Source organism: Sorex fumeus, unplaced genomic scaffold (assembly GCF_029834395.1).
Source record: "Sorex fumeus unplaced genomic scaffold, SorFum_2.1 ptg000098l, whole genome shotgun sequence".
In the NCBI taxonomy this organism is placed as follows: domain Eukaryota; kingdom Metazoa; phylum Chordata; class Mammalia; order Eulipotyphla; family Soricidae; genus Sorex; species Sorex fumeus.
Window position 1 is genome coordinate 67014507 of NW_026606155.1, and position 20263 is coordinate 67034769.

General features: G+C 38.1%; 1 non-coding gene across 1 annotated transcript; it reads right to left on the reverse strand.

Moving 5' to 3' along the window:
* Window positions 1–17541: 17541 nt before the first annotated feature.
* On the reverse strand, window positions 17542–17663 carry LOC130042254 (U6atac minor spliceosomal RNA). The gene has a single exon (XR_008795192.1). It is a non-coding gene; the product is annotated as a U6atac minor spliceosomal RNA (small nuclear RNA).
* Between the last annotated feature and the right edge of the window lie 2600 nt (window positions 17664–20263).

Genomic DNA, 20263 nt, shown 5'->3' on the forward strand with positions numbered 1-20263 from the left:
TTTAACTAATTTTTCAAAAACAATAAAGATATTTTATATTTTATTGATATTAAAATATATTAGATATTGAATAGTGTATTGAGGATTCATGATAGAGTACATAAACCATGCCAAAAATTTACCAATTTGACTGAAATTGATTAGGAAACTTGAAAATATAATTATAAAACAGGCATAATTAAGTATTCACATATATCATTTTCGGTGTAACTAAATAAGGCACTTTAATACGCTATACTTTGTCTCATTAAGTTTTATTCCTTTTTCAGGTTTAGCAGTGCACAAAATTTTCAGACACCACAATTCTTCTATTCAAACAAATTTTATATATGTCTATCTAACATTCAGTTAATTGTTGCATGAATTATGAATTTTAATTTAACAATAATTTAATAAATTATAAATTTGTTATTACATAGCTCATTTTAAAGTATGATTATCATTTTTTTCTCTAAGTTTACAAATTTTTTTGCATCATTTTATCATGAATATTTAGTCTTAATTTTTTTCATTTTGTCTTTTTAAGTAGTACTTAGAGCTTACTCTTGGTTCTCTGCTCAGGGGTCACTCCAGGTGTAGACTGGAGACCAAATGGGGTGCCAGTTATTGAACTCTGGGTCAGCCATGTGCAAGGCAAGCACACAACCTCCTGTACTGTCTCTTCAGTTCCTTTATAGGGTTGTTTAGACTCTTTCATTCCATTCATCTACATATTTAATTCTCTTGTTCATAACTCTTTCTATTACTGCACTAAAATCACCACTGGTAAGAATGCCAAATAATTTTAATACTCAAAATTGTTAAGGATGACACAGCCATTTAATTTCCATATAAATTTTGCAAGTATAGACAGTATTTTTTACAAAGTATGGTTATTCTGATTAAGATTATGGTACATATATCAAAACATAGAAAAGTGGAATCTCAGTATTTAAAATTAGATTTTATTCTGTTAGTTCATCCTTTCCCCCACCCCAGCAATAACTTATCTGTACCTTTCAAAATTTAAGTATTTTAATTATGTACTATGTGTGTTTGGATGGGGAAGGGGAATATTGCCTCATTTGGTTGTTCTCATAGCTTGCTCCTGGCGAGGTACTCAGGGTTCATTCCTGAGGGAGCTCCAAAGACCATATGTGGTGCCAAAGATTGAACTCAAGTGACTACATGCAAACATCTTACACTTGTAAACTCTCTCTAACCCCTTACTGACATATGCAGGTATTTTTTTCTATTTTAAAAGATGAACTCAAGTCCTAAAATGTTGATTTCTGCTGCTTCAAAGTACAATTAATATTTATATACTGATAGTGTATGATGGATTTTTATTAAATACATGTATTAGCTTGATTAGTGTCTATATTTTAGATTTCTCAGCATTACCTGGGCAGGAGCGATAGCACAGTGGGTAGGGCATTTGCCTTGCACGTAGCCAACATGGCCAACCCGATTTCAATTCCTCCACCCCTCTCAGAGAGCCTGGCAAGCTACCCAGAGTATCTCGCCCACACGGCAAAGCCTGGCAAACAACCCATGATGTAACACAGTAACAATTGTCACAATGGAGATGTTACTGGGCCCGCTTGAGCAAATTGATGAACAATGAGAGGACAGTGACAGGATTTCCTATGTTTAAAATCACCTTGTTATGAGTAAAGAGAGATTACATGTCATAAGTGTGTTTAAATACCTGGGATTTGTTATATAACATTGAATAAAAGTAGTTTAATCATGCACACTTAACTTTCTATGGATTCTTATGGAAATACTTAACAATTTTCAATACCTTTGAGTGTTATATTGTAGGATTTTCCATAGTTGTGTTTATTAGGTTTAGGCTATATCCTTTTTATGTTTTAAATAAAATTTTAATGATAATAGTTGATTTACAGTATCATATAAACTATTGCTAATTTAGCATTGCTTATTGATTCCACCATACAATCTATGGTATCAAACGGAAATTCTCTACCTTTTTCCTCTCAGCCCCATTCCTCTATATCTCTGGAAACTACTAAACTTCAGTCTATAAATTATTATGGTTCTATATTGTTTTAACATTTCTTTAGTTATTTATAGTCTACATATAATGCCACATCTAGTAATTATGTTTAGTTTTTTATTTTAGCATATAACATAAATACCTCAAATTTTGCCCATGCGCACCAAGTCAAAATTTCATCTTTTTAAATACTTAATTGGAGAAATTCTATAAAGAAGATCACACCTTCTACAAGATCATTGTCGGTGATTTTAATGCCAAGATAGGACCAAGAAGATCAGTCGATGAACTCCACATCGGAACCCATGGCCTGGAATGGAACGAACAGGGTGACAGACTATCTGAGTTCATCATGTCAACCAAAACCTTCCATGGTAACTCACAATTCCAAAAGGCTGAATCTAAACGTTGGACATGGGAGTCTCCCGATGGACGGTTCCACAATGAAATAGACCACATCATATTCAATCGGCGGTTTTGCCTAACCGATGTTGCTGTTGTCCCAAAATTCCAAACGGGATCAGACCACCGTCTTCTTCGTGCAAAATTCTACCTCACAGAACGAGGAGAAAAGAATGCAAGGTTTAAGAAGAGGACTCCCAGAACAACCACCAACTGGGAACTCTTTGGCTCTGTTGCGGCAACATGGGAAGATGCCGTCATTGACAACATTGATGAGGAATACGATCGAATGATTCAGCACCTCCATGATTGTGCAAGGAATGCCGAGAGAGATAACCACAAAAAACCGTCTTTCTTCGAACACTCTTGAACTTATTCGCCAACGTGGCTTGGCACGTGCCTCAGGCAACCACAAGCAAACGTCCGAACTGGCAAAACAGTGCAGAAAAGCCATCAAGGATGACCTCAAAAACAGGAGAGCAGCAGTACTGGTAGATGCAGCAGAAGCTGGGAAAAACATTCGTAATGCCCGCCTGTCCTTCACCAACTACAAAACCAAGATGACTGCCCTCCGACATCATGATGGATCTATCACATCTTCCAGAAGGGCAATGGAGAAGATTATTCATGACTTCTACTCAGATCTCTTTAATAGCCACATCCACTTGCCCACATACCACATACCACATGATGGATATGTCGTTCCCAATGTTCTCCCTTCCGAAATCCAACATGCCATCTCGTCGGTAAAGAAACAAACAGCACCTGGCCCAGACAAGATCAGACCTGAACACCTGAAGAACTTACCATCAGTACTCATCAATACATTGGCTCGACTCTTCACACGCTACCTGTCTGAATGCAAGGTTCCATCCCAATGGAAAACCAGCAAGACTGTACTACTATACAAGAAAGGAGACATCCACGACATTGGCAACTATCGCCCAATCTGCCTATTGTCTGTCATCTACAAACTATTCACTCGAGTCATCCTGAATAGGATTAGCAGAACACTAGATGAAGGACAACCATGTGAACAAGCTGGATTCCGAAAAGGATTCAGTACCATTGACCATATCCACACAATAACCAAGCTCATTGAGGTATCTCGGGAGTTCAAGATATCGCTCTGTCTAACGTTCATTGATTTAAAGAAGGCCTTTGATTCTGTTGAGACGGAAGCGGTCATGGAAGCCCTAGCCAATCAGGGCGTACAAACTCAATACATCAGGATCCTTCGTGAGCTCTATTGCGGATTCACTACCAAGATCTCACCATTCTACAAAGAAGTAATCATCCATATCAAGAGAGGGGTTCGACAGGGTGATACCATTTCACCAAAACTCTTCAGTGCCACCCTCGAGAACATCATGCGATGACTGGAATGGGAAAACATGGGAGTGAAGATAGATGGTCGGCAACTACACCACCTCTGCTTTGCTGATGACATTGTTCTAATAACACCAAACATCAACCAAGCGGCATAAATGCTGAACGACTTTGACCGTGAATGTGGAAAGGTCGGACTACAGCTGAATCTTACGAAGACAATGTTTATGAGAAACAGCCTTGTTCCTGACGCTCCATTCGCTCTCAACGGAACCACCAACTCCGAATGCAACAGTTATATATACCTAGGTCGAGAAATCAACATGATGAATGACCTGGCACCTGAGTTACGCAGGAGGAAGAGAGCGGCTTGGAATGCCTTCAAGAGCATTGAAGAAATAACTAAAAGGACAAAGAACCTCCACCTACGAGCACATCTCTTTGATTCCACTATTCTTCCTGCATTAACATATGCCTCAGAGACCTGGACCCTACGAAAACAGGATGAGAACGCTATTCGGGTCTCTCAAAGAGGAATCGAAAGAACTATGCTTGGAATATCACGATTCACTCAAATGAGAGATAGAATCCGGAGTTCTGATCTTCGTCAAAGCTCAAAAATCAGGGACGCTGTCTCATTTGCCAAGACATCAAAAATCAGATGGGCTGGACACGTAATGAGGTTTACAGACAACCGCTGGACTAGAGCCATTACTGATTGGATTCCACGAGACATCAAAAGATCACGTGGACGCCCACCTATAAGATGGTCAGACTTCTTCGTCAAGACCCTAAATGATCGGTTTGAGGCTCTACATGTTCCTAAAACGAACAGATACCATTGGGCTACGCTAGCACGCAACCGGGGTGAATGGAGACGTTATTGGCACCCGCTCGAATAAATCGATGAATAACGGGGATTAAGTGATTAAGTGATTAATTGATATTCCATTGTGAATATTTTCTATGGCTTCTTTAAACAGTTTTCTTTCAATGTGCATTTTGGTGGTTTCAATGTTTCAACTATTATATATAGATGTGAAAATTCCTCCTTAAATTAATTGTTCTCATGTTCTTTAGATAAATTTCAAGGTGTAATAATGCTGGATTATAGGGTATATCTATGTTTAGATTATATGGAATTTCTATTGAGTTGTGTTCTTCAATTCTGTTTATTTTAAAATGTATGACTACTGCTATTTATTCAGCCATTGATTAAGCTGATTGAATTGGGCATGAACTCCAAATTACTTTTTTGTTTTTATTGAATCACCGTGAGATACAGTTACAAAGCTTTCATGTTTGAGATTCAGCCATACAATGATAGAACACCCATCCCTCCACCAGTGCACACCCTCCACCAGTGCACACCTTCCACCACCAGTGTTCCCAGTATATCTTCCTCGTCCCCATCCTAGTACTCACCCTGCTTTCATGGCACGCAATTTCCCCAATACTCTCTCTCTCCTCTTGGGCATTATGTTTTGCTCAAATTTTCCCACCACCCTTCAAACCTGCCTGCCAGAGGCAGATGCTTGATCATTTATTGTCCATTGATCATTTTGAATATGTTGGGTGCCAATGTCACGTGCTTCTGGAATCCTAGATTATAAATGGTTGGGTTCCAGAGACATTTCTGTAGGACAGAAATCCATTTTGGTTTTAAATTGAACGTTTCCGGACCAGGGATGTTGGTGCACTAAGATGGTACCCGGAGGCACATTTTGGGTGTGACAGCCAGGCTGATGAGCAGGCAAGGAGCTGGGGAGGGACAACCCAGTACCTCTGCCACCATGCTGCATGGAGATTTAGTCCAGGAACTTGCATGCCTGAAACTTGCTTGTGGAAGCTCTTGGTCAATGGGATTCCATCTGGAGTAGGCGAGGAGAATGTAGCTGCTCCGTCTGGGGTGCCCTGGTGAAATTTGCTTGGTAAGGGGCCCAGAGAGATTTCTGGTTCTGTGGTGTCTTCCAGGACTCACTGCTGTGTCTCTGTTTATTTTTTATCTCTTTCAAGATTTTCTATGGGTCTCTGAAGCAAGGTCAGTAATAGAGTTTACAGGGTGGCGCTGGAGTTGGTTTATGGAAGTGACTGCCAATGATCCCATGTGTATTGGGAATTGGGGGGAGGTAGCCCACCCCAACTCCATGAAAAACCAGGATAGTTCAGTCACAAAATCCGCATTTCTGAATTTTCAGCAGATCAAATCTTGGTGAGGTTCATCCTGAGACAGTGGAGACAGGCCGGGGTTATGGTGGAGATTTTGGATTATGGAAGCAAGTAGCTACTGGGGGCTCTGCTTGGGCGAGCACAGGGCAATCCACTCCCTTCGATTTATTCCAGTTTGTTCAGCCATGTGCTGGTTCCTATATTAACTATGGCTTTTGATCTCTTTTGATATTTATTTATGGGTCTCTGAAATACGACCAATAAATGAGCTTGTATAGCTGAGCTGGAGGTGGTATGTGGATGTGGCTCCACTTTGGCCATTTAATTTCTTGGTAAACTTGGTCCCAAGTTGTTGAGGTCTGGCCAAAAACAAGCAAAAATTTTGGGGTGTCAGGAAGCCTGAAGGCAACATCAGACTGCTGATGCACTAGTCCCTCAGGTATAGATTGATCTGTTGGTAAACTATAGCCCCTGTTCTTCAATTTTTAATTTGTTCAAAGTCCTTTATTCCTCTAAATTAAGAATCTACATTATTTTTTTGAAAATGCCTATGTCTTTATCCTTATCCTATATCCTAACTAATACTTTATGAGTTAACTCATACTGTTATTTTTAATCAACTGCCATGGTAGATTAACTGACTTTTATAATGTTGGCCAATTCTTTATTTCAGAGATAAGTCACTTTTAAATTTCAGATTAATATGCTTTTGTATATTTTATGTGTTTTTTTTCAATTAGGCACTTCAGCAATACCGCAAATTTGTTTCCAAAGTACTTTAACAAAATCAATGTCACAATATAGTAAGTTACACTTTTTATTTTGTTTCCCTGGGTGTATCAGAATAATGACTACATACTGTAGCCTATTAGATGCAATATAAGTACCCTCTTTGCTCTACTATTCCTTCAGTTCATTTCACAATTACTTTAAAAATAAAGAATGTAGTACTAAGACCCTTCAAAATACAGAGACCACAAAAAAATTGAAAAATTTAAAACATAAACAGAATAAAAATCCATTTTTGTCTGATTTAAGTGAAAGTGATAATGAACCATATCCATAAGAAAGAAAACTACAGTCAGGTGTTTTAACTGGTGAGTGATACTAAAAAAGACTTAGAGAAATAAAATATAGGTTAGCCTCTTTACAAAACAGGAGAGACTCTGTTCTAATATATTTTATAAATGGAACAAAGCAGTTCTCAAACCAAGCAAGGATGAAATAAACTGCACACAAAAATGGCTCTGAGAGCAGATGCAGAAGACCAGGGGTATAGGCTTATCTTATTTTACTGTTTTTTCCTCTTTTTATTTATTTTTTTCTATTAAAAATTGAAAAGTTTGGCAATTCTATGTTGAACAAGTCTATCAGATTTTCCCCAACAGGTGTGTTTATTTTAGTAATGCATAATTTTTTAATTAAGATCTGTAGTTTCACTTAGACACATTACAATACTGGTTGGAAGAAGATTAATAAAAATGCATGAATTTGCATAGAAGCTGTGAAATAAAACTAGAACAGAAAGTGAACCTGTAGAGGTCTTTCTATTCCCCCATAGAGAAAACCTTAATGCAATTTCCCTGAGAATAGCTCCATAATGCATTGTGACATTGTGTCTGTGGACATATGAAATGTTCTCCAAAAAGGCTTTTCATTGGAGGAATATGCCAACAGCTAATCAAAAGATGTTGGCTTCTGCATCTGGGCAGTTCTAAGCATTAAATTTAGAAAAATTTAGCTCTTCCTGTTCATCCCCAACTCTGTGCCAGTCTTCTTCCTCCCCCAAGTAAATTAATTGGTCACCATTCGACCCCAGGACTCGGCTTTCTCCGCATACATGCCCCAGGTGTCCTCTAGGAACATGGGACACTCAAAATCCCTGAGTCACTTCCTGCTCTTCCCCAACACTGTGCCTGTTTTCTTCCTCCCCTAGACTGTACCTCCCACAAACCCCAGGTACCCATAGGGGGTGTGGCCTCTTCGGAAGTGGGCATGTCTTCTGTAGAAGTGGGCGTGGCCATATTATGGGCAGGCGAACACTCACGGGACCTCAGGTAATCAACTCATAACCCAACAATCTCAAGTAACATCTCAGTCTCTATACCTCCTCAACAATATGAAGAAACAACTCCCCACCACGTGGGGAGGATGATGAAAAGAATCCAGAAACCTCAGTAGGTGCTACTCACCTAAGGGACCTCTCTGAGAATAAATTCAGATATGAAGTAATGAAGATGTTCAATGAACTCAATGAAACACCGAGACAGATATTCAGTTAATTGAAATGGGACATGAAAGAAACAATGGACTGGACAATCGAGAAAATAGAGAAAGAAACTCGAGCAGAAATTGGAAAGCTATGCACAGAAATGTCATGAATCAAAGATTCTGTAGATGAAATAAAAACTCAGTCTATGCCCTCAACAGTAGAATGGCCAGAGCTAAAGACAGAATCAGTGAGCTGGAATCAGCTACACAAAGCCAACAGGCAACAACAAACAATGGCAAGGGACCTCAAAATAGCTCTAGAGCGAATCAGAGTCCTAGGAGATGATTCTAAGAGGAACAACCTTAGAATCATTGGAGTACCAGAAGTTCAGGAAAACAATCCCAAAGAAAAAAAGCATGGTTAAACAAAGCATTGCTGAAAAATTCCCAGAGCTCAAAAATGCAGCCATTCAGATTCAAGAAGCCCGAAGAGTGCCAGTTTAAAGAGACCCAAACACAAACACTCCAAGACATATCATAGTTAGAATGATGGATGCTGCCGATAGGGATGCTGAAAGCAGCAAGGTCAAAGAAGGAAATCACATACAAAGGAGCACATACAGCAGACCTATCAGAGGAAACCATCCATGCCTGAAGGCAATGGTGGGATATAGTGAAAAAACTAACTGAAATGAATGCTTCACCAAGAATACTCTATCCGTCTACACTGTAACTCAAACTCGAAGGAACAGTACACTATTTTCTGGATAAACAGCTCAGGAACTTCATAGACTCAAAACCAAACCTAAAAGAAGGGCTTAATGGGGCTACTATAAGACAAGACAAACCCTACAAGCACAACAGATCCTTACAGAAAAATGACACAAAACCCTATAACAATAATCTCTCTCAAGGCCAATGGTCTAAATTCACCAATTAAGCGACACAGAGTGACAAAATGGATTCAGAGACAGAACCCAACTTTCTGCTGCCTACAAGAAGCTCATCTGAACAGTCATAGCAAATACAGGCTCAAAGTTAAAGGATGAGAAACAATCCTGCAAGCAAACAGCTCCCTCAAAAAAGCTGTGCTGGCCATACTAGTAGTATCAGACAACATAATTTTTTTAAATTTTTTTGATTACCCTGTTTTTTTTGGAAAGGGAGAAAATAGTTATTTTATGAGGGCAGTGACAGTGATACAGTTCCTTCTAATCTTTTTCAACCTGAAATTTATGTTGTCTGATTCTACTAGTATTTTATGAATTTTTATATCCATGGTGGTTTCAAAAAAGATAAGGTAAAGGTAAAGGTAAAGGCCCTCCCGTTGATCGTCGATTTGCTCGAGCGGGCCCAGTAACGTCTCCATTGGAGACTTTGTTGTTACTGTGTCTGGCATATCGAATACTCTCGGTAGCTTGCCGGGCTCTCCGAGAGGGGCGGAGGAATCGAACTCGGGTCGGCCATGTTGGCCGCTTGTAAGGCGAACGCCCTACCCGCTGTGCTATCGCTCCAGCCCAATCATAAAAATTATAGTATTATGTAGTAAACTTGAATAAATTGGTAATTTTTACACTTTTTATACATTATAAGATTAAGAGAAGCAGTGGTAAAACTCAAGAAATTGGATGTTCTCAAATTTCTTCCACTAGTACCATCACTTTATTTGTTAAATAATAATAGCTAAAATAGCTACTCTTTGTGTTGTGCTATGTATTTTTAATTAGCTATTTTATGTAGCAACTTATGAGAGAAATTTCTTTTATTATTCTAATTTGATATATGAAGTCTAGATTTAGAATTATCAGACCTTTTTCCTATAGAGTCATGACATTAATGAAGAACTGAGATCTGAAGCTGGGCAGATTTTCTTCACATTAATAGGAGAGATAATGAATTTAGAAAATGGAGATCTCTGATTGTGTTTAAGTAGTATCAAAATAGAACTTAGATAATGAGTTGAGAAAACCATATTTGACCAATGCAAAATCTAAGTGTTTTGTAGTTTCCTGTCACTTTTCAGATATCCTAAACAGTGAAATAATAATGAAGTATGTGTTTTCACAGGTAGAGGAAGAAAATGATTTGTAAGAGAGATTATTCATATTGGGACTTGCGCTTGTTTCCTTTAGTTTTTGATTCTCTAATGTAGCTACTTGACACATTTTTGAACAAACCCCAAAGGAATTAAAAGCTGACTCAAAATTAAAACCAATAATTCCTCTAAGCCTTGTATTACGAATGTAAAGAATATGCCCCTTCCTTTATCATTTCCATTAATCTGTACTAGAAATTTAGCTACAAAAATGTCAATCATTGTTTTGAAGAAGGCATTTGTCTATTAACTATTAGGAAGGTAATTTTACAATGAATCTCTTATGTTTAAGTAGCACTGTCCTCCCATTATTCATCAATTTGCTTCAGTGGGCCTAGTAAGGTCTCCATTGTGAGACTTGTTGTTACTGTGTTTGGCATATTGAACACATCACAGGTAGCTTGCCAGGCTTTGCCTTGTGGGCAAGATACTCTCAGTAGCTTGCCTGGCTCTCCAAAAGGGGCAGAGAAATCAAACCTGGCTTGGCGGGGCCAGCCACATACAAGGCAAATGCCCTACTGCTGTACCCAAAATATACAAAACTTTCTGGAAATAATAGTTCCCTTTCCATATAAATATTCGTTTATAGTGATAGAGACGGATACAGATATTGCATTATACTGAGCGATAGCACAGCGAGTAGGGTGCTCACCTTGCACGCAGCTGACCTGGGCTCGCCCGGTTCAATTCCTCTGCCCCTCTCGGAGAGCCCGGCAAGCCACCAAGAGTATCCCACCTGCATGGCAAAGCAACTGTGACATATTCAATATGCCAAAAAGAGTAACAACAAGTCTCATAATTTGTTGTGAGACGTTATTGGTGCACGCTCCAGCAAATCAATGAACAACGGGAGGACAGTGCAGACGGCACTATTGTAGCTCATTTTAGTAAAGTTTGACTTAAAATATGCCAAATTGTTTTGGTTAACATGTCAACATTAAAATGTTTATGTAAGTTTAAGGTGCACAATATATTTATACATTCACATATTAAAATATTAAAATTTTCGGCATTAAAGAGACTCCACCCTTTACTTTCTTTTAGGAGTTTTACAATTTCATATCTCTGCTTTAATTGATTTTGAATTAATTTTGGTGATTGACAAAAGACAGCTTCTTTTCTATTTTCTGCACCTGCTTATATGATATTACTTTGTTAAAGAGATTATTCTTTCACCATTTGGCGAATTTTGTCACATGTTTGACAATGATTAGTTGACTGTATAAACAGAGATTAGTTGTACCATATACATATACTTATAAAGTATTTCACATACATTACAAATGTAAGAAGTTTTCCTCTGTTATTTTCTCTTTCCCTTAATTCTTTTCTTTTATCCTACGTTGCTCAGTTATCTTGACCAAATTAGGTAATTTGACTATGGAAAGAGTTCACTTGCTTTCACTATGTTGTACTTCTATCATTACACCCTGTCAACATTTTACATCTTTCAATTTTAATTTATAATAATAAATCATGGTCACGGTCCTCCCATTGTTCATCGATTAGCTTGAGTGGGCCCAGTAATGTCTCCATCGTGAGACTTACTGTCACTGTGTTTGGCATATCGAATACGTCACGGGTAGCTTGCCAGGCTTTTCCATGCGGGCGAGATACTCTCGGTAGCTTGCCAGGCTTTCCGAGAGGGGCGGAGGAATCAAACCCAGCTTGGCCGGGCCGGCTGTGCTATCGCTCCAGTCCATAATAATAAATACAAAGGAAAAATAGATTTTATGTGTAAAATAATTATATCTTGTCAAAAGTATAATTTATAACAAATCTGGTAGTGATCCATGTATTTTTGTTCATTTGCATCACTGAAATGATGTACTCTATAACTTTATTTAAACTTCAAATGTCTCCTTTTATGTTGCTAAGTTATTTTAAAAGATAAATTTCAAAGAATTTAGCTTACTATAATTTTATAAAATTTTGGTGAACTATACTTAAGTGTGACCTTCAATAATATGGTAATTTATTTAAATGTGATTTACTAATTAAGAATATTTAAAATAAGAGTGCACTTAAATTACTCTACCAATTATCTATATAAGAAATTATTGAAATGATCAATTACCATAATCAAAAATCATTACTGAAATAAGATAATAAGCATCTTCAAAATATTGCATACCTGATTTTCTAAAAATGCTTTTCTTTGGAGATTTAAATCTGATCCCTAAGCACTTATCTGTAGAAAATTTATGGATCATAATGTGTATACAATAAGAAAAATAACCTGTCTTATTAATATTTCTATTGGTTTTCAGATAAAAATTATGTGGAAAGAGCAAAGGACTGTCCTATTTGCTTGGCATGCACATGCAGGAACCCCAGGTTTAGTCCCCAAACTGCATGGTCCCTTATGAAAAATCTGGAGTGAATGCTGAGATGCATACTGGGAATAACCAACCTTTAAATGATTACTATGCCAAAAATTAGTACATATAGTTTATATTTTATTTTATTTTTATTAGTGAAACACCATGATGTACAGTTGTGGACTTACAAGTTTTTGTGCTTGGATTTCAGTTATACAATGATTGAATACCCATCCCTCCACCAGTGCCCATTTTCCACCACCAATGATCCCAGTATCCCTCTCATGCCCCCATCCCCCAATCCCATCCTGCCTCTGTGGTAGGGCATTCCCTTTTGTTGTCTTCTTTTGGGTGTGTGGGTTGCAAAAGAGGCATTGAGTGGCATTTCTGTTCAAGTATCCATCCCTTCACCAGTGCCCATTCTCCACCACCAATGTTTCCAGTATCCCTCCCACCACCACCACCCCATCTGACCCCCGCTTCTGTGGCAGGCATATTCCCTTTTACTCTCTCTCTCTCATTCTGGGTGTTATGGTTTGCAATATAAGTATTAAGTGGCCATCATTTTCAGTCTATAGTCTACTTTCAGAATGTATCTCCTATCCCAAGTGACCCATCAAGCATCTTTACTTAGTGGTCCCTTCTCTATCTCACCTGCCTTTCACCCCACATATAAGGTTGGCTTCCAAGCCATGGAGCAATCCTCCTGGTCCCTATCTCCCATTATGTTACTTTATATTTCACAAATGAGTGCAGTCATTCTCTGTCTGTCCCTCTCTTTCTGACTTATTTCACTTAGCATGATACTTTCCATGTCGATCCACTTATATGCAAATTTCATGACTTGATCTTTTCTAACAGCAGAATAGTATTCCATTGTGTAGATGTACCAGAGTTTCTTTAACCAGTCATTTGTTCTCGGGCACTTATTTATTTTCCAGATGCTGGCTATTGCAAATAGTGCTGAAATAAACATACAAGTGCAGATATCATTTCCACTGGTTTTTTTTTTTTTTGCATCTCTGTATATATTCCCAGAAGTGGTATTGCTGTATCAAATAGGATGTAAATTTCTAATTTTTTTAGAAACATCATATTGTTTTCCAAAAGAGCTAAACCAGTTAACATTCCCATCAGCAGTGAAGGAGAGTTCCCTTCTCCCCACATTCACGACAGCACCAGTTGCTTTTGTTCTTTTGGTTGTGTGCCAGTCTCTGTGGTTTGAGATGATATCTCATTGTTGTTTTGATCTTCATGTCCCTGATGATTATTGATTTAGAGCATTTTTTTCTTGTACCTTTTGGCCACTCATATTTCTTCTTTGAGAAAGTTTCTGTTCATTTCATTGCCCCATTTTCTTATGGGATTATATGTTTACTTCTTGTAGAGTTCAACCAGTGCCTTGGATATCCTTGATATTAACCCCTTATCAGATGGGTATTGGGTGAATATACTTTCCCATTCTGTGCACTGTCTTTGTATTCTGGTCACTGTTTCTTTCGAGGTACAGAAACTTCTTAGTTTAAAATAGTTCCATTTGTATCTCTCTGTTTCCACTTGCTTGGTCAGTGGCATTTCATTTTTGAAGATACTTTTAGCTTCAATGTCTTGGAAGGTTTTGCCGACCTTTTCTTCATTGTGCCTGATAGATTCTGGTCTGATGTTGAGGTTTTTAATCCACTTTAACCTTACTTTTGTGCATAGTGTTAGGAAGAGGTCTGAGTCCAGTTTTTAGCATGTAGCTGTCCAGTTTTGCCAGTACCATTTGTTAAAGAGGCTTTCCTTTCTCCACTTCACATTTCTTGCTCTCTTATTAAAGATTAGATGATCATATATTTAAGTGTGTGTGTAAGGATACTCAATCCTGTTCCATTGGTATGTGGCTCTGCCTTTGTTCCAATACATGCTATTTTAATTATTACCTCCTTGTAGTATGAGGTGGAGGAACGTGATGCCTCCCAACTTTTATTTTTCCCAAAAATTGCTTTAGCTATTCGTGGAGGCTTATTGTTCCATCCGAAGATCAGGAGGGTTTGATCAATTTCTCTGAAGAATGTCATGGGTATCCTTATAGGGATCGCATTGAATCTGTATGTGTATTGCCATTTTGACAATGTTAATTCTCCCAAACCATGAGCAGGGGATACGTTTCCAATTCCTTGTGTATTCTTTTATTCCTTGAAGTAGTGTTTTGTATTTTTCTTTGTATAGGTCTATCACCTCCTTTGTTAAGCTGATTCTGAGGTACTTTATTTTCTGAGGCATGGTTGTGAACGGGATACTTTTTTTCATATCACTCTCTTCTCTCTCATTATCTGTGTATAGGAAAGCAATGGACTTTGGGGTATTGATTTTACAGCCTCCAACGTTACTATACAAGTTTATTGTTTCTAGGAGTTCTTGGGAGAGGATTTAGGGTTCTCTAACTATAGTATCATATCATCTGCAAATAGTGATAGCTTGATTTCTTCCTTTTCTATTTGAATGCCCTTAGTATGTTTTTTCTTGCCTAACCGCTATTGCAAGTACTTCCAGTACTATATTGGATAGGAGTGATGAGAGTGGGCATCTTTGTTTTGTCCCTGAACTTAGAGGGAAGGCTCTTAGTTTTCCCCATTGAGGATAATGCTTGGCATAGGATTTTGTAGATGGCTTTGACTATATTGAGGAAAGTTTCTTAAATATCCATTTTTAGTGAGAGTTTTCATCATAAATGTGTGCTGGATCTTGTCAAATGCTTCCTCTGAATCTATTGATATGATCATATGGTTTATATCTTTTCTTTTGTTGGTATGATGGATTATATTGATTGACTTCTGAATGTTATACCATCCTTACATCGCTAGGATGAATCCCAGTTGGTCATGGTGTAAGATCTTTTTGATAAGTTGTGGGATTCTGTTTGCTAATATTTTGTTGAGGATCTTTGCATTCATGTTCATCAGAGATATTAACCTCTAATTTTCTTTTTTGTCATGTCTCTCTTTGCTTTTGGTATTAGGGAGATATGTGCTTCATAGAAACTGTATGGGAGTGTTTCTGTTTCTTAAATTTCCTGGAAAAGCTTGAGAAGAACTGGCAATAGGTCCTCTTTAAATGTTTGGAAGAATTTTCTAGTGAATCCATCTGAACCTGGGCTTTTGTTATTTGGGAAGACTTTTGATTACAGTTTCAATTTTCATGATAGTAACAGGTCTACTCAGGTATTCCAAATCTTCTTGGTTCAGCCTTGGGAGATTATAGAAATCCATGAATATATCCATTTCTTCTAGGTTCTCTTGTTTCACAGCATAGAGACTTTCAAAGTAATCTCTGATGATCTTTTGAATTTCTTTGGTTTCTGTTTTGATGTCCCCCTTTTCATTTCTGATTCAGTTTATTAGCATTCTCTCTTTCTCTTTCTTTGTGAGTCTTGCTAGTGGTTCATCAATCTTATTTATTTCCTTAAAGAACCAGCACTTGGTTTTAATGATTTTTCAGATTGTTTTTTTTTATTTCCATGTCATTAATTTCTGGTCTAAGTTATATTATTTCTTTCCCTCTTCCTAGCTTGGTCTCCTTTTGTTGGTCCTTTTCTAAGATCTTGAGCCTCGAAGTCAGGTTATCTATGTGGGCCCTTTCTTCCTTCCTGAGAAATGCTTGCAGAACTATAAATTTTCCCCTTAATATGGCTTTACCTGCATCCCAAAGCTTCTGGTAGCTCATTTCTTCATTATCATTTGTTTCTCTTTCTATTTCTTCCTTGATTTCCTCCCTGACCAACTTGTTGTTCAATATTGAGCTGTTCAATTTCCAGGTGGTTGATTTGGTTCTCTGTGTCTGTGTGTGTTTCCCTTCTATTCTCAGTGCATCGTGGTCTGAAAAGATAGTTGATACAATTTCTATCATCCTGATTCTATTGAGTTATGTTTTGTGACCCAGCATGTGGTCTATCTTGAAAAATGTTCTGTGTGCACAGGAAAATAATACGTATTCCATTTTTTTCGGAATGGCAAGCCCTGTATACATCTATTATCCCTCTCTCTTCTATTTCTTCTTTGAAAAGCCAGTGTTTCCTTGCTGAGTTTTAATCTTGTTTATCTATCCAGAGGTGATAAGGTGGTGTTAATGTCTTCAACTATTATTTTGTTTCTACCAATGTCCTCCTTGAAGTCTATTAGCAGTTGTTTTAAGTATCTAGCAGGTCCCTCATTGGGTGTGTATATGTTTAGGAGTGTGATTTCTTCCTGCTGTACATATCCCTTGATTATTAAAAAATGGCCTTTCCTATTCCTTGGATACTAGTATGACCACCCCGGATTTTTTTTCACAAAGTTGTTTGATTGAAGGATTGTTTTTCATCTTTGACCTTGAGTCTGTGTTTGCTGACTGTTTAGCTGTGTTCTTTTGTAGGAAGCAGAATGTTGGGTTCAGTTTTTTTTTTATCCATTTTGCCACTCTGTTTCTCTTATTTGATGCATGTAGGCCATTGATATTGAGAGAGATAATTGTCATGGAGTTTTGTTCCATCTGCCATCTTTCTGTAGATGTTTATTGTGCTTGTAGGGATTTTTCTTCTCTTACATTAGCCCCTTTAGTGCTTCTTTTAATGTTGGTTTTGAGTCTATGAAGTTCCTGAGCTGTTGTTTATCTATGAAATAGTGTATCATTTTTTCAAGTTTAAGTGAGAGATTAGCAGGATAAAGTATTTTTGGTGAGGCGTTCATTTCATTGAGTTTTTTCACTATATCCCACCATTGTCTTCGTGGTTGAAAGGTTTTCTCTGATAAGTCTTCTGTAAATCTAAGGGCTGCTCCTTTGTATGTGATTTTCTTCTTTGACCTTGCTGCTTGCAGTATTGTGTCTGTATCTATGTTATCTATCATTCTCATTATGATATGTATTGGATCCTTTTTATTAGGGTATCCTTTAGATGGTAAACTTCAGGCTCCTAGGATCTGGATACCTGCATTTTCTACCTCTGAGAACTTCTCAGAAATTATATCTTTAACTGTTAGTATTTCATTGGGGTTAAAAAACGTTGGTTAGATGCCACTAAGTAGATGGGGCACCTTAACCATAAGTGTATTGCAGGCCCAAACCTTTTCCATTCTTGTCAAGGGAAGTGCTAACTGTCTGTCCTTTCATACAATATACCAAACAAAATGTCCTTATAAATTCTCAGAAATTTAGCACAGTGGGTAGGGCATATGCCTTGCATGTGGCCAACCCAGGTTCAATTCCTCTGCTCCTCTTGTAGAGCTCTGCAAGCTCCCCATGGCATATTCGATATGCCAAAAACAGTAACAATAAGTCTCACAATGGAGACGTTACTGGTGCCTGCTCGAGCAAATTGATGAACAAGGGGAGGACAGTGCTGCAGTGCTACTGAAAATATTCTTTTAGTTTTATATTTCCTTTAGTCCATTTTTGATGTTCTAAATTGATACTATAGCTTAAAATTTTTTTCTTCCTATTTTTCATTGATTTAACTTTATTCTTCCAGGCCCACGTGTTTCTGCAGGCTGTGCTCAGGGCTTGGGAAGGCAGCAGCCGGGCTTCTGCTAGGACCCCCCGAGCCCCACCAAGGAGTCCACTCCGCATCTCGATAAGGAGACAGTCTGCCTCCCGGGCCAGGCTCGGCCCACCTGGCTCCAGCCTTCAGCACTCCAACCCGCAGCCACATGCTGCCCAGCTGGGCCAGGGGTGCCACATGCAGGAAGGTGCTAGCACAGCGGGTAGGGCGTTCGCCTTACAAGCGGCCAACATGGCCGACCCGAGTTCGATTCCTCCGCCCCTCTCGGAGAGCCCGGCAAGCTACCGAGAGTATGCAATATGCCAAACACAGTAACAACAAAGTCTCCAATGGAGACGTTACTGGGCCCGCTCGAGCAAATCGACGATCAACGGGAGGGCCTTTACCTTTACCTTTTTAACTTTATTCTAATTTAAAATATGATGCCTCAACTCTATCTTTCCTTCAAAGTATTTTAGAGTTACTATAGAATCTTTGCTTTCTAATTTTAATCAAGAGTTCCAAGATCTTAGTATCTATAAATACTTTCTGGACCACTGTAAAGGTAAAGGTAAAGGTAAAGGCCCTCCCGTTGATCGTCGATTTGCTCGAGCGGGCCCAGTAACGTCTCCATTGGAGACTTTGTTGTTACTGTGTTTGGCATATTGAATACTCTCGGTAGCTTGCCGGGCTCTCCGAGAGGGGCAGAGGAATCGAACTTGGGTCGGCCATGTTGGCCACTTGTAAGGCGAACGCCCTACCACTGTGCTATCTATCGCTCCTGGACCACTGTGATTCAAAAAATATTTCTCCAACTTCCACTTGAAGGATGTGAACTTAGTTTCTGGAGTACCTGGAAGAGATTATTATCTATGATTAGTGTTATTTCTATTGGAGGAGATTATGGGTTATATAGTCTAACATTTTATTTGTAAATAATAAAGCTAGAAAAAATACAGATTGAATCTACCAATAACTAAAATATGGAATTAAGAATTAGAGAGTAGAAATAAATTCCTTCACTGAATATACAGAGATATTAAAAAATCAATTCCACTAGAGATAGATAGGAATGGGTGTATGGGTCCACTTTCATCATCATCATCATCATCATCATCATCATCATCATCATCATTATTGGTTTTTTGGTCACACCCAGCGAGGCTTGGGTTATTCTTGACTTTGCACTCAGGAATTACTCCTGGCACTGCCTGGGGATGGGATGCCGGGATTGAACCCAGATTGGCTGCGTGTGAGGCAAATGCCCTACCTGCTGTACTATTGCTCCAAACCCTACTTTCTTTACTAGAACTAAGTATAACTAAATATTATGTAAAAAGATGTTATTCCTCTCATTAATTACTTATAGTTATTTTAAGCAGTGTGACAATTACTGGGGAAAACAGTAATTTCCCACTATACACTTATGTCTTACAAAAACACTTACCTAATTTATCCTCTTAAATGCAAATTGTATTTTGATGATTAAAAGATAATACCAGAGATATATATTATTATCTTTGATTATACAAAAATAATAAAATGCTGAAAAACAAGTTTTAAGATATAAAATGAACTGGCAAGCTGGTGTAAAGGTCAATCCACTTATGCTATTAAAATAAAGACTATGGAGCCTCATTTTCACGTGAAATGTTTATTAGAATCAGAACATCAGGGCGGCATGCACAGAGGGTATTCTTCCTCAGCAGTGAGGATTATCCTCTGCATTTGGCCACTGCTACAGTTTAGATGTTCACTGTGATGCCATCTGTTAAGGTTGATTGTGCAGTGACCTTAGGCAGTCTGAAACCTGTTCAACTGAGCCCATATATAGAGTTCTGGGTGGGAACCAGGAGGACAGATGGTAGGGTTGGAGATGAGGAACTTGTTTGTTACAGCTGATGAAAATCATTCTTTTTGCCAAAGTCATTAAATGTGATATCCTTGGCACAGCATTTCTCAATAAATAGGATGTCCCATTTGGTGGGTTAGCTGCAGGTGAATTGAAGCAATCCCCTTTTCTCTGTTTAGGTTTCAGTAGTTTTTTCTGTTCCGATTCCTGATGTCCTAAGATTAAGTCACTATTCAGCAACAGTTCACTGTGTCAATCAAGTACAGTAATTCACAAGTGTAGACTTTTATGTATACATATGTAATAGAGTAAAATATAGACTATAATTATTTAGTTAATTAAGAGTTTATAAATATCTTCTGTTGGATAGAACAAAAGAGAGAAGAGA